This window comes from Neomonachus schauinslandi, chromosome 2 (assembly GCF_002201575.2).
Source record: "Neomonachus schauinslandi chromosome 2, ASM220157v2, whole genome shotgun sequence".
Classification (NCBI taxonomy): domain Eukaryota; kingdom Metazoa; phylum Chordata; class Mammalia; order Carnivora; family Phocidae; genus Neomonachus; species Neomonachus schauinslandi.
Window position 1 is genome coordinate 130,527,602 of NC_058404.1, and position 8,310 is coordinate 130,535,911.

General features: G+C 35.4%; 1 protein-coding gene across 1 annotated transcript in view; it reads right to left on the reverse strand.

The window, feature by feature from the left end:
* MMRN1 (multimerin 1) overlaps positions 1-8,310 on the reverse strand; it is a 62,934-nt gene that overhangs the window by 24,601 nt on the left and 30,023 nt on the right. The window lies entirely within an intron of this gene.

Consider the following 8,310-nt stretch of genomic DNA (forward strand, 5'->3'; position numbering starts at 1 on the left):
TGTTTAACAGTGCGATTTCCAACTGGTGTCTCCTTGGAAATAAGGGAGAGCTACAGGTACCAGACTGAAAGAATACCTGTTTAAGTAAATGGGTTGTTCCCAGAGTTGTAGGGAATACCTAGACTCAAAACATAAGGACTACCGGTAAAAGTCAACTATTACATGGCAAGTCTTAAGGGGATCAACCGGTAAAATCAGGGAAATTTCAGAAAAACAGAAATTCTTATAAAATAAGTCTACTCTGTTAAAGAATTGATGGCCCTGTCCCATGAACCAAGTAATATTTTAGATGGAAATACAGTTTTTCATTGGAGAAAACAATTTAGAGTGACACTTTATTAAAAATATTGAACACGTCAAGTAAGGTAGGCCTGTAATTTGTAGACTTTTAATAAGCAAATGTATTCATTGATGTCTGCATATCAGACATGAGAAAACAAATGTTTGGTGTCTAACTGTGCTTCTTCCCATGTGAAATTATGTACCAATGAAACTGTCCCTCTGGCCCGTGTTAATTATGCTCCCTAAGGCATGTGTGACTGTGACAGTAATACTAAAGGATCTCTACTCCGTAGAAAGAATCATATATTTGGTATTAATGTGAGTTAGTCTCTACTGTTAGATTGAATTTTGCATTTCTTTTCTTCAGGGCATTGAGCTAAGCTAATAAATTTCCATTCACGTTCAAGGTTTTTGTTTTGATGTTGTTTCTTTTTTTCTCTCCACTGTATTATAGAAAGTCCTGTATAATTGTTAATTTATTTGGAAGAAAACAATCTGCAGTTTGGGGAAATTATACTTATTTCAGGGCTGCATAAGTGGCAAAAAGTGTTAATTTTCTCTTACGTCCTAGCAATAAGGTTCCTTTAGCCTAAATTCAAATTAATTCATATAAATGTATATATTAAATAATTGCATAGATTTTTATCAAGTTTCCTCTTTAGATGATGTAGAAAGCACTTTTTCTAGCAGCTAAAATCTAAGCCTACTCAAGAGAGTAACTAGAAAGTGAAGTGATGGTTCTCAAACCAGGGTTCCTAGATCAGCAGTATTAGCATCACCTGGAAACTTTCTTTTATGTGTAGTAGTCTTTTTTTTTCCACCTGCAAACTTTTGAAAATACAACTTCTAGGCCCCATCCCAGACCTGCTTATTTAAAAAAGTCTGGAGTGGGGCAGTAATTTGTGTTTTAACAAGCTCTGCTGATGTTTCCAATGCACACTGAAGTTTGAGAACCACCGGAGTAAAGCATCAAAGTAAATCTTCCTTAGCAACTACCTACTTCACTGCCTTCCCTATTTCTCTTAGCAGTGGAAGAGGGCTCAGAATATGTGCAAGTATTTATAGCAAAAGGAACATGTGGCTTCAACAGGATGAACAAATGATCTTGACATTTTCTTACTGCTTACCTTTTTGATCAAATCACAGGAAAACAAAACCAAAAAATCATAGGAAAACAAAAAGAGCTGGTGCATTTAAAAGCATTTCCATAACACAGTAGGCAGAGGGGACTTTGTTAGGAAGCAATGCACGATTATAGTAAAAAGAAAGATACCGTTTTGTGCCATATAAACAAGTGACAATTCCAATTTCCTTTTCTATCTATTATTAACTTGTAACACATTATTTTTTTTTTCCCTACCTCTTTAGAATAGTGATATTTTCACCATGGATGGAAAACAAAAGCACCTGTAAATTCTGAAACACTAAAAGTGTCATTGTTCTTTCCATTATCCCACCCGGAGATTCTGATTCAGAAGATCTGTTCTGGGAATTGAGTGTGTGTGTGTGTGTATGTATTTATATATTTTATTATATATATTTTATATTATATACATATAATTTTAAACTCTACAAGTGATTTTTGATGTATGACCTTGGTTAAGAAGTACTGATTTAGGGGCGCCTGGGTGGCTTAGTCTGTAAGCCTCTGCCTTCGGCTCAGGTCATGATCCTGGGGTCCTGGGATCGAGCCCCGCATCGGGCTCCCTGCTCAGCGGGAAGCCTGCTTCTCCCTCTCCCACTCCCCCTGCTTGTGTTCCCTCTTTCCTGTCTCTCTCTGTCAAAGAAATAAATAAAATCTTTAAAAAAATAAAAACAAGTACTGATTTATAAAAAATTTCAAAAAATTCTAATGTTTCATTGTTACAAGGCAGAAAATTCCAGATATTTTCATATTAAAATTTTAATCCAGAAATTTATCTTCATAGACTTTTAAACAACCACACTTGCCCGTTGATAATGAGAACATATATTAAAGACATGATCTATTTAAACTCCAATAAATGACAACCTTGAGTCTCCTATCATTCTATAGAGAAGTGGGCCTTTATAAGGAGGTAATTTGATAAACACTATTAAAGAATTTATAATAAATTATTAAAAACACTGGAAAAGAGACAAAAGTTTAAATTTTAGAAGCACTTTCTTATGAGTGTGATTTTTTTGAAAAGAGAAAAAACATAGAAATTTTGTCAATAATAGAGATGCCTGGGTGGCTCAGTCGGGTAAGCACCCGACTCTTGATTTCAGTTCAGGTCAAGATCACAGGGTCATGAGATGGAGCCCTGCGTCTAGCTTTGCCCTGAACTTGGAGTCTGCTTAAGATTCTCTCTCTCCACGGGGCGTCTGGGTGGCTCAGTCGTTAAGCGTCTGCCTTCGGCTCAGGTCATGATCCCAGGGTCCTGGGATCGAGCCCCACGTCTGGCTCCCTGCTCTGCGGGAAGCCTGCTTCTCTCTCTCCCACTCCCCCTGCTTGTGTTCCCTCTCTCGCTGTGTCTCTCTGTCAAATAAATAAATAAAATCTTTAAAAAAAAAAAAAAAAGATTCTCTCTCTCCTTCTCTCTCTGCCCCTTCCCCACCTCTCTCTCTAAAAAAAAAAATCATTCTGGAACATCTTTTGATTTGAAAACATCAAATTGATAACAAAATCAATTAAGTGTAAAACAATGTATATTTCTGGAATGAAAATCAATTTGATTTTATTTTCAATAAAAATTAGTGGATTTTTACATGCTATATAAATGTTTGACTCAAATAATATTCTAAGCTTTTGTCATTTAAAATTAAAATTACTAGACTTATTTTTCATAATGACAATCAATTTCTGTTAAAGCTCATTTTCAATCAAGAGGAAAATATTAAAGAACTTTATGAAATTAGTCTCATGAAATAAGCTTTTGAAATAAAAATTTTCAAGTAAAGCAAAATTTTTGAAATAAAAAAAAATCCACAAATACTTCATCCAATAGTGTTAATTAAAAAATCAATAAAGAGGGGCGCCTGGGTGGCTCAGTCGGTTAAGCGACTGCCTTCGGCTCAGGTCATGATCCTGGAGTCCCGGGATCGAGTCCCACATCGGGCTCCCTGCTCGGTAGGGAGTCTGCTTCTCCCTCTGACCCTCCTCCCTCTCATGCTCTCTCTATCTCATTCTCTCTGTCTCAAATAAATAAATAAAATCTTAAAAAAAAAATTTTTTTAAAAATCAATAAAGAAAGGAAAATGTTTAGGAAATAAAATTAGAATTTTAACATTATATAATTTAAATAATAAATCATTTTTAGAAAAGAAAATACTATAGGACTTACCTAATACAATTCCTATATAGGCGTATCGTTACTAATGTTTTATGTTTAGCATTTGGCAAACAAACCTTGTTTTAAAAAAGTGGAGAATTGCTTTTTAGAAATGACATTTTTTTTTTAAGATTTTATTTATTTATTTATTTGAGAGAGAGAGACAAGTGGGGGTGGGGGAGGAGCAGAGAGAGAGGGAGAGAGAGAATCTCAGGCAGACTCCATGCTGAGCAGGTTCGGGTCTTGATCTCACAACCCCAAGATCATGACCTGAGCTGAAATCAAGAGTCAGATGCTTAGCTAACTGAGCCACCAAGGCACACCCAGAAATGACATTCTAATAGAGATGTCAATTCATTTTTAACTTTATAGGGGAAAAAATAGTCACCTTGTTAAACTGGAGATAATTTGAAAACTGAAAGGCATTTCAGATATGAAAAATGTATATATTTCATATGAAAAAAAATTAAGCAATCAATTATATGAGAAAACACCAATTTTTCTAATTATATGAAAATAGTATTTATATGACAAAACTAAAAAATATAATAAATGTTTACATTCCTTGATTTATGTTGCCACAAATTTGGCCAAATGATGTTTGCAAAGCTCTATGAATTAATTAAATAAGACATTCCTACAATTTTCATGATTTAGTTAGTAATAAATATATTGAATATTTAAAAATGCACATAGTACTTAAGGGCTGGAAAAAATTTGAATGCTGTCATTGTTAATTCAGTAAAGACTAATAGATAATTCAGCAGGATGGCATTATCATTTATGTTAATAGAAATGATCAATTTGCTGAGTCTTGGTATCACCCATTGACTCTATATCTGATGGAGAATTCTTTAAAGGAGGTTGAGACAGTAACCTACATTAAATCATCTATGTGACAGAGACATCATTTAGCTGGAATCAACCATGTCAAAAAAAAAATGCCAAAAAGTTTTAGAAATTAATAAATTATTTAGAAATTACTAGAATAATAAGATGAATGGTTTGTGTTATGGTTTCTATTACTTAATATGTTTTATAATATATTTTTATTTATAAATATATATTTATAAGTATTCAATTAAATTATTAAAATAACCATTAAATATTCAATTATTTAAGTAATCACAATATTTATATTTATGAAATATATTTATACACAGAAAATATATGCATTAACTTAAAAGTAATACATTTTTAACCTTTGATTTTTATATTGATTTACATATTAATTGATGTTATTAAATTAGTTGTTATATGCTTGAATATGACCCCTGCTCCTTCTCACCCCATTCTCATGACCAAGAGACAGATTGTGCTCATGATCCTGGAGTGGAGTAACCACAGTAAAACTCACAACAGCCTTTATACAAGGTTTATTTCCAGGGGTTCAAAATACTTTGCCTAAGCTTAATTAGAAATAGTAAAGCGTTGTCTTAAATTGTTTTATTATATTCTAATGAAATCAAGTCTCTTCATCTCACTTTTCATAAGTATTACATGTTGCATATTTAATGTAGAGATTATAACATTACTTCACTTAGTATCTTTCTCATTTGATAAGGGCTGACAAGTCAGAACATCACACACACCCATACACACACGTGCGCGCGTGCGTGCATGCACATACGTACATACACACGAGGAGGTAGAGGGTATTTTAAGTCTTCCAGACTTATTGTTAGTGACTTCATTGAGTCACAGTTCTCTCTGTGCCATGTGGTCCAGGCAAGATCCTAAATGTGCAAGAAGTAAAAACAAATCTGGATAAAAGGTAAAGGGGCAAAAAGGAGGTAAATGAAGAGCATTCAAGTCTGATTTTCTCTTGCCCTTAGGGTCATAAGTATTTCAGATAAATATCATTCATGTAATCTGGAAAAATGTTATTTGTTGCATTGTAAACAAGGGAATAGAAAGCAACATACTAGAGAAAGTCAGCAGATTAGACTTAAAATCTAAAAAGACAAAAAAAAAACCTTTTAGAATCAGTGACAGATGGAAAAGAAAGCAAATAAAGGAAACTCAGAGAAAAAAAGAAAGCTATTGAAAGAGACAAAGAATAATACATAGAAGTAGCAAGTGAAAGTCTAGTTTTCTTGCATACTGATCTTCAGTAATTCACTCCTCATTTTATGAAAACGTAATATATGTGAAATAAGAAAAATGAAATTTCTCCATATTTTTGTGAAGTTGAAGAAGACTGATTTGAAAGAAAATGTAATGGGAAAAATACTTTAAATATTAAGTGACAAAAACTAATGTGATTGTGTGTGTGTGCATACACATGTAAAACTTTCCATTTGCTCTTAGCTGTAATTATTTTTAAATTAATTGTTTTAAGAGGAACTAGATGAGGAAATTGTACTCCTACCCCTACGTGAAAGAAACAGCTATTAACCATCAAACAAAGATCCTTGAGATCCAATTGTCATATGAATCTCTTTTCTCTGGAATTCATCGGATTGGGTCCCTGCCAAGGCTGTTAAAAACCTGAAATGCCCGTTTAACAAGTTCAATCGTTTATGTTATCTTTTCCTAGCTCTGTTTGTTGACTGGAGTTCAATACTTGCATTCATTCCAGTCTATTGCATGGGATTTAGCCGATGGAGAAGTGCTGATGGGATCTCTGACAGTGGAGTCAGTTACTCTCTTGTGATAAAGTTCCTGAATGATCGATGATCTTTTATTTTTTCATTTAGCAATCTTTCTGTCTTCCCAAAGGTATTCCCTACCACAAGAACTGCTACAAATTCTAGGTTTCCCAGGCAATCTTATCTTGCACTTCAGCACAGACCTTTGCTTTGTTCTATATAGCGGATTTCTCAGTCTCTTTTCCTTGGTTCTTTCTGAGACATAGGTGCTGGGACAGAAGGACATTTATTTAAGTCAAATAACTTTTTTTTATTAACATATAATGTATTATTTGTTACAGGGGTACAGGTCTGTGATTCATCAGTCTTACACAATTCACAGTGCTCACCATAGCACATACCCTCCCCAATGTCCATCACCTCGCCACCCCATCCCTCCCACCCACCTCCACTCCAGCAACCCTCAGTTTGTTTCCTGAGATTAAGAATCTCTTATGGTTTGTCTCCCTCTCTGGTTTCATCTTGTTTCATTTTTCCCTCCCTTCCCCTATGATCCTCTGCCTTGTTTATCAAATTCCACATATGAGTGAGATCATATGATAATTGTCTTTCTCTGATTGACTTATTTAGCTTAGCATAATACTCTCTAGTTCCATCGACACTATTGCAAAATGGCAAGATTTCATTTTTTGATGGCTGCATAATATTTCATTGTAACTATATACCACATTTTCTTTATCCATTCATCTGTTGATGGACATCTAGGCTCTTTCCATAGTTTGGCTATTGTGGACATTGCTGCTATAAACATTGGGGGGCAGATACCCCTTCAGATCACTACATTTGTATCTTTGGGGTAAAAACCCAGCAGTGCAATTGCTGGGTCATAGGGTAGCTCTATTTTCAACTTTTTGAGGAACCTCCACACTGTTTTCCAGAGTGGCTGCCCAGCTTGCATTCCCACCAACAGTGTAGGAGGGTTCCCCTTTCTCCGCATCCTCGCCAACATCTGTCGTTTCCTGACTTGTTAATTTTAGCCATTCTGACTGGTGTGAGGTGGTATCTCATTGAGGTTTTGATTTGGATTTCCCTGATGCCGAGTGATGTTGAGCACTTTTTCATGTGTCTGTTGGCCATTTGGATGTCTTCCTTGCAGAAGTGTCGTTCATGTCTTCTGCCCATTTCTTGATTGGATTATTTGTTCTTTGGGTGTTGAGTTTGATAAATTCTTTATAGATTTTGGATACTAGCCCTTTATCTGATATGTCATTTGCAAATATCTTCTCCCATTCTGCTGGTTGTCTTTGATTTTGTTGACTGTTTCCTTTGCTGTGCAAAAGCCTTTTATCTTGATGAAGTCCCAATAGTTTATTTTTGCCCTTGCTTCCCTTGCCTTTGGCAGTGTGTCTAGGAAGAAGTTGCTGCAGCTGAGGTCGAGGAGGTTGCTGCCTGTGTTCTCATCAAGGATTTTTATGGATTCCTGTCTCACATTTAGGTCTTTTATCCATTTTGAGTCTATTTTTGTGTGTGGTGTAAGGAAATGGTCCAGTTTCATTCTTCTGCATGCGGCTGTCCAATTTTCCCAACACCATCGTTGAAGAGATTAAGTCAAATAACTTTTAAAGATCTTTATGTGCTTCAGATTTTTTAAAAAATGCAATATATTTTATTTTATTTATTTATTTTTTAAGATTTTATTTATTTATTTGAAAGAGAATGAGAGAGAGCACATGAGAGGGGGGAGGGTCAGAGGGAGAAGCAGACTCCCTGCCGAGCAGGGAGCCCGATGCGGGACTTGATCCAGGGACTCCAGGATCACGACCTGAGCCGAAGGCAGTCGCTTAACCAACTGAGCCACTCAGGCGCCCCAAAATGCAATATATTTTAAACATCAGATTCTTTTTTTTTTTTTTTCCTTTTCCCTCAATACAATTCCTCCTTTTTCCCTGCATGGGAACTCTGACCTTGGTGGATCAAGGACTTAGAGAAGCAAGGTCAGCAAGTGTCAAGAGCAACAACTTGGTTATTAGGGGCTTATTCCTTCCTTCTTTCCTTCCTTCTTCCTTCCTTCCTTTCTTCCTTCTTCCTTCCTTCCTTCCTTCCTTCCTTCCTTCCTTCCTTCCTTCCTTCCTTCCTTCCTTCCT